General features: G+C 33.1%; 1 long non-coding RNA gene across 4 annotated transcripts; it reads left to right on the top strand.

Annotated features, from left to right (window-relative positions):
• Window positions 1–252: 252 nt before the first annotated feature.
• LOC102617829 (uncharacterized) lies at window positions 253–3,813 on the top strand. Of its 4 annotated transcripts, XR_008051582.1 has the most exons (5): window positions 253–687; window positions 1,084–1,934; window positions 2,308–2,377; window positions 3,301–3,637; window positions 3,699–3,813. It is a non-coding gene; the product is annotated as an uncharacterized LOC102617829 (long non-coding RNA). The 4 variants fall into 4 exon arrangements; XR_008051581.1 differs by lacking the exon at window positions 1,084–1,934; XR_008051579.1 differs by lacking the exons at window positions 1,084–1,934; window positions 2,308–2,377.
• Window positions 3,814–5,673: the final 1,860 nt, after the last annotated feature.

Raw genomic sequence — 5,673 nt, 5'->3', positions numbered from 1 at the left:
TTAGTCGGCAATGAAAATTATATAGGGAAAAGATGAGTCATGAGTGGTACTCCGGGTATGCGAAAAATTCAAGAGGGAAAAAAGTACAGTAATTAGGTTTTGAAAGAAGGGAAAACAATAGAAGCACCAAACGATAATACCAATTTACTAGTTCATTTTTGCAGATCACAAATTGGGGAAACTAAAAAAATTACAGAACCATACAATCAAAGCTAGAGGCGCTCAAATGTCACTGAAAATGCTAAAATTTCAAGCCTCATCTTGTGAAGTTGTCTTCACCATAAAATTTCCCTCACATCATTCATTGTTATGGGTGACTCGTTATTATTTGAACATCATTATTTGGAAAAATCCCAGAATTAATCCTGATAAAAGCCCGAGTTAAAGAGAATGGGTTACGACTGTAATCGAGGCTTAGTGAAGGGCGCATATCAAGGGTTAGGAATGAAAAGATGAAAGTAGGAAATTGGTTAGTTTGTTTATGTGGAAAGGGAAAATGTTAAGCAGATGGAAAGAAATGACAGAGCAAAGGGAAGAAGATTTATGTGAAAATTGCGTCAATGTATTAATAGGTGAACCAGATTTACATCAAGGGGCCTTTTGTCGTGAAGAGAAGAAAGCAGAGGCTGAAAACAGTGCAGACGATAAGAAAAAGGAGAGAAATAATTACGGTTTTATTTCGTACTTGTAAGTATGATTCTGGTATTCCTTTTAAACAATGCATTGGAGGTTATTATTAATTGCTATGATTGCAGTGTTTGAATTTCTATTTAATTGTTAGGTTAATGGATATATGAGAATAGGTAACAAATTATAAGTTTGTACCGTAATTGGGAAATTTAATTGATATTTTGAATGTGGTGATTGAAGAAAGATAGACATATTTGATAGTTCAGTGGTATATGTCATGTAGTTAATGTTCTTTATTATATGTTAGTTCACATGATGATGATAGGGAAGAATGATCATAATGGAAAATAAGAAAGAGTAAAATAAATGAACCTAGATATACACAAAGTGGAGGTTTAAGAGTGATAAAGTATGGAATTGATGCGATGAATTTTTTTTTTTTGACAACTGCAGTAAAGAAACAGTACAGAAGATAAAGGAAAATAATGAAAACGCATGTATAACTAAAGAGGTTAGTGGATGAACTTGAAAATTGGGAATAACAAACAAGATCGAAGAATAATAAGACCTTAGTTTATTTTATTACTACTTTGCAGATTAGGAAGGAAACTGGAATGGCATTCAAGAATTTGCCGATTGATAAAAGGCACAAGTACACAATTGGAAGGCACAAATTATTTCGTTTGAGTGGAGAAAGACCGAAGTTTGTATCGAGGTGTGTGCCTGAGCGATTGGCTTCCGTTATAGGGAAACTGAGGGCAGAACAAAGAGCAGCCTTGTGCTCTATTGGATTTGGGCAATTACTGGAGATGAAGTGTGGTTGTTCGAAATGAAAACTTTGTGAGTGGTTATTATAGAGGGTTGACACGACAAGGTCGGTATTATGTGTTAATGGTCGGGAATTAGAGCTAAGTGCATAGAGTTTTGGACAAATAATAGGTATTTCTGATAGAGGAATGCATGTGGAATTAGATGGTGACATAAATCAAGTTTCTGGATATGTAGAAAGGTTTGAAGTCATGTCTAAGGGTGTAAACATTAAGAAGTTGGTTGAAATCATAAGTAGATCAAGTTGTGATGATGATGAATTTAAAGTAGCATTTATGTTGTTCGCACTGTATGCAGTGTTATGTCCACCAGGGGGAGTCCATACTAGTTCAGAATATTTTTTTTCATTGACAGATGTGAAAACAATAAAATCAAGGAATTGAGCGTCTTGTTGTTTTGGTAGGCTAATGGATGGGATAACAAGATACAAGGAAGAGAAATTGTCATATGTTGGGGGTTGTTTGCTTTATCTTCAGGTAAATATGCTATCTACACAAATTTTTTATTATTATTTTGTTTGATAGATATTTCTTGCAGAAGTTGGATGTTTGATGAAAAAGTGATTTACAATCCGAGGGCCTTATGGGTAAACAAGTGCTTAATTTGAAATCATTTAATCATTAACCTCTAGGACTTGGTATATTATTAAAAATAGTTGGTTATTTATTGTTTTGGTATAATATTATGAATTCATTTATTGATTTGCATTATTTGTATTACGTGTATGAGGATTTTAATGTATATAATTGTATTGGGTGTCCATTTTTCTGAGGTCATCTAGGTATTGTACATAAATTCTGTTTTTTATGGGAAAAGTAGAAAAGATGCATCAATGTGTCCGGTTGTCAGGTGGGATGCTTACAAAATAAGAAAATTTATGAAGTGGTTGGATAAGCAAGGAGGCATTGGGACAAACAAGGTATGCAAGAATGAATTTGTGAATATATGCTGCAAATGTAACTTTTTATGTAGGTGGTTAATTACATATTTCGAGTATAATATATGTTTTTCTTGTTCTATTTGCCTAAGGGCATTACCGACGTACGAATAATGGTGACCTTTAAACCTATAAGAGGCTGTTAATTTTGAAAATTCGTTAATTTTGGACCTATATTTGAAATGTTTTCAATTGCGAATATTTGATTTTGCTGGAATTGGCTCTTAGGATTGATGGAAAATTTGACATGATTTGGACCTGGATCACAAGTTGTAGAATGTTTTCAAATTTTTGGATTTCTTGTAGAATGCTATTAGTTTGTCCAGATTAGAGAACTTAGTGTATTTTTTTTTAATATTTCATACTTTTGGTTAGAATGTTATTTTATTATAATAATTAGGACCAGACGCTTTGGTAATTTCATGTGTTTGCCTTTCAATATAAAAAGGAAAACACGTATTTTATTAGACTGTTGAATACTTTTATAAAATATTCCGCAGGGAATTAGTGTGTTCTCTTTGATGTTGCTTTCGAATTGTGTCAGCTAAGGACTTATTTTTAATGGGTAATTGGGGTGGGAAGGCCTTGGGGTGAAAGTTTTTAAAATTGAAAAGGTTTGTAATTACAGTTATAGGGTTGATGTTTGTAGGGGAGGGCTGAAGAAAGGCTAACTAACCAAAAAAAGGTAAATTAGGGTGGTATGAGTTTAAACTGTAACAATTGTTTGATTATAAGATAGCACATAAAGGAAAAAAAAACGTAGAAATTAAGATGTTGAATTGGTTTAAGCATGTCATTGTATAATTATCATAGTCTTATTGTAATTAAAGACAGGAATTTAATGGCATATTTGTATAACATGGCATTACCGATGAAAGATTATTTCTAAATAATCCTTGCTTCAGGTTGCTATGCGTGGAAGTGTAATGAAAGGTTGCAAAGTAGTTGATCAAGGTGGGGAAAGTTATCAATTGGTAAATAGAGAGCAGAAAGAGTTATGGTAATGGCAAACAGATTGGACAATGGGCACATGAGCTACATGCCGATGTTGTTGATATAAACCAGGTGGCTGCTGAGATTATTTGTCAAATAAAGGACATGGGGAGCCGTCCAGTTGAGATTGGATAGATTACAACTCTGAATTATGAATCGATTGAAATGGATGGATCAAGCGATGAAATCATCGAAGGGATCATATGGCATGGCAATGGCAATGGAAAGAAAAGTAAGACAGTGAGGGAGGTTGGTGCGGGTCCTGAACATGTTTCTAGAAGGTTGGATGTGAGTGATGATTAATGATTAGTTTGCTAGTCTTTTTTATTGTGTCTTACGGTTGTTAACCTTGTCTTTTGTGATACAAGTAATTTTGTGTAGCTAATAAAGAATTTGTGGGAATTATTGTCAGGTAAATTTTTTTAGCACATTGTTTACTGTTTTTTCTAATCAACACAGGGTAAAATGGATAATACAAAAATGGTTTCATCCTCGATAAAGAGTCCTTTAAGGTATTATGCTGGAATGCTTGTTGGGTTGGGAAATCGACAAGTGAATTATTGGGATATGGAATGTACATGCATAGGTCGTTTCAGGCTAGCCTATTCGTTGTGCGTTGGCCTATGTATGATCTTCATATTCAGTTGATTGAATAAATAATGAATGAAGATCTAGATCAAAGGTATGGTGCATGGTTCGTCCTTTAAGCATTGTTGAAAAACTGAGAATTTTTTTTCCATGGTTATATGTTGGTGTAACAACTTCTAATTATGGCTGTTTTATAATGAATATGTTGTCGTAACAAAATAAATTGATTGAGTCAAAAGGAGATGTTGTCACTATGCCCAAAAAGATAGATAAATGGTTCGGTGAGTAAATGGTGTTGGAAAAATTGTTGGGGGTTTTAGGCTTTAGGTCAGAAAATAAAATTTTCAATTTAATTAAATTCGTGCTTTTATTTTCAGATAATTTCAGTCGTTGCTGAGAGGCTAGCAAAGAATGAACAGGAAAATGGGCAACAAATTCCAAGGAGGTGGTTCCTTCCAACGTATTTTGCAGTTAGTAATTTCCACCTAATGTCATTTTATGATGTGCACAACGTATGCAATGAATTAAAAGAAGGAAATGATATTTAAGTATATGAGTGGAGATAGTGATAAAAATTTTGTGTTCTTGTTGTTTATCTGTTATATGTCTATTGAATATGTCCGTAAAGCAATGTGTTATATTCAATTATTGGGACCTTGGTAATTTAACTGCTGTGATGTAGGGATGGCAATGGGGCGGGGCGGGGGTGGGGAGGCCTACCCCATTCTCCACTCCATTAGAAAATTTTGCCTCCATTCCCCACCCCATTCCCCAATAAATTTAGTGGGGTGGGGATGGAGAATACCCATGTGGGGAATGATTTCCCCATCTCCATCCTATTCCTCATGTATCTATTTTATAATATGTATAAATACATTATTTTAGTAAGTTAAAAATTAGAGACTTAAAATAAAATCATCATCATATTATAAAGTATTTAAATTCTTTTAAAAAAATCTAAAAGTTTGAAACAATATCTTAAAATGATATTAAAAGTGAAAAATATTTAAAGAGCGTAGCACATTAAAAGAGAAAAGAAAATATAACAATGTTTTTAGAGTTGAAAAATATTATAGGATTTTCTTTCATTCATATCTTGTTTATATTGCATAAAAATTAAAAAAAATTATTAATTGACATTGTAATTGATAAAATAAAAATTATTAAATAAGAATTAAAAACATATTTATGTATAATGGGGATTGGGGTGGGGGTGGGGTGGGGAGTACAAAACCAAACCCCACCCCATTAAGAATTTGGAGATTATTTTCCTCCCACTCCCCACCCCATTTCCCAAAAATTATTCAAAATTTTTCCCATTTGAGGTGGGGCTTCATGGGGCCCCAAACCCATGGAGGATTTTGCCATCCCTACTGTGATGGGTATTGTAGTAGGCACATGAACAAATTGTTAGTATTTTCTTCATTTTGCTCAATAATGAATTTAAAACTTGTTAAGTTGGTATTGTACTAGAAAAATATGAGACATTACAGTGAGATTGACAACAAATAAAAGAGTGCATCGAAGGTTAATCGAAATGAAACTGGACAACTTATCGAATTTGTTACTTTTTAAAAAGTGCAGATCAGATGATCTTTGCATTATGCTTTTTATAATTAAATACAACATGACACAGAACATTCTGTAATATAACATATTTATTTGAATTTAGGTAAGAATACAACTAATTATAGTAA

Source organism: Citrus sinensis, chromosome 9, assembly GCF_022201045.2.
Source record: "Citrus sinensis cultivar Valencia sweet orange chromosome 9, DVS_A1.0, whole genome shotgun sequence".
Classification (NCBI taxonomy): Eukaryota; Viridiplantae; Streptophyta; class Magnoliopsida; order Sapindales; family Rutaceae; genus Citrus; species Citrus sinensis.
The sequence above is the reverse complement of the archived record's forward strand: the minus strand, read 5'-3'. Positions and strand labels throughout refer to the sequence as shown.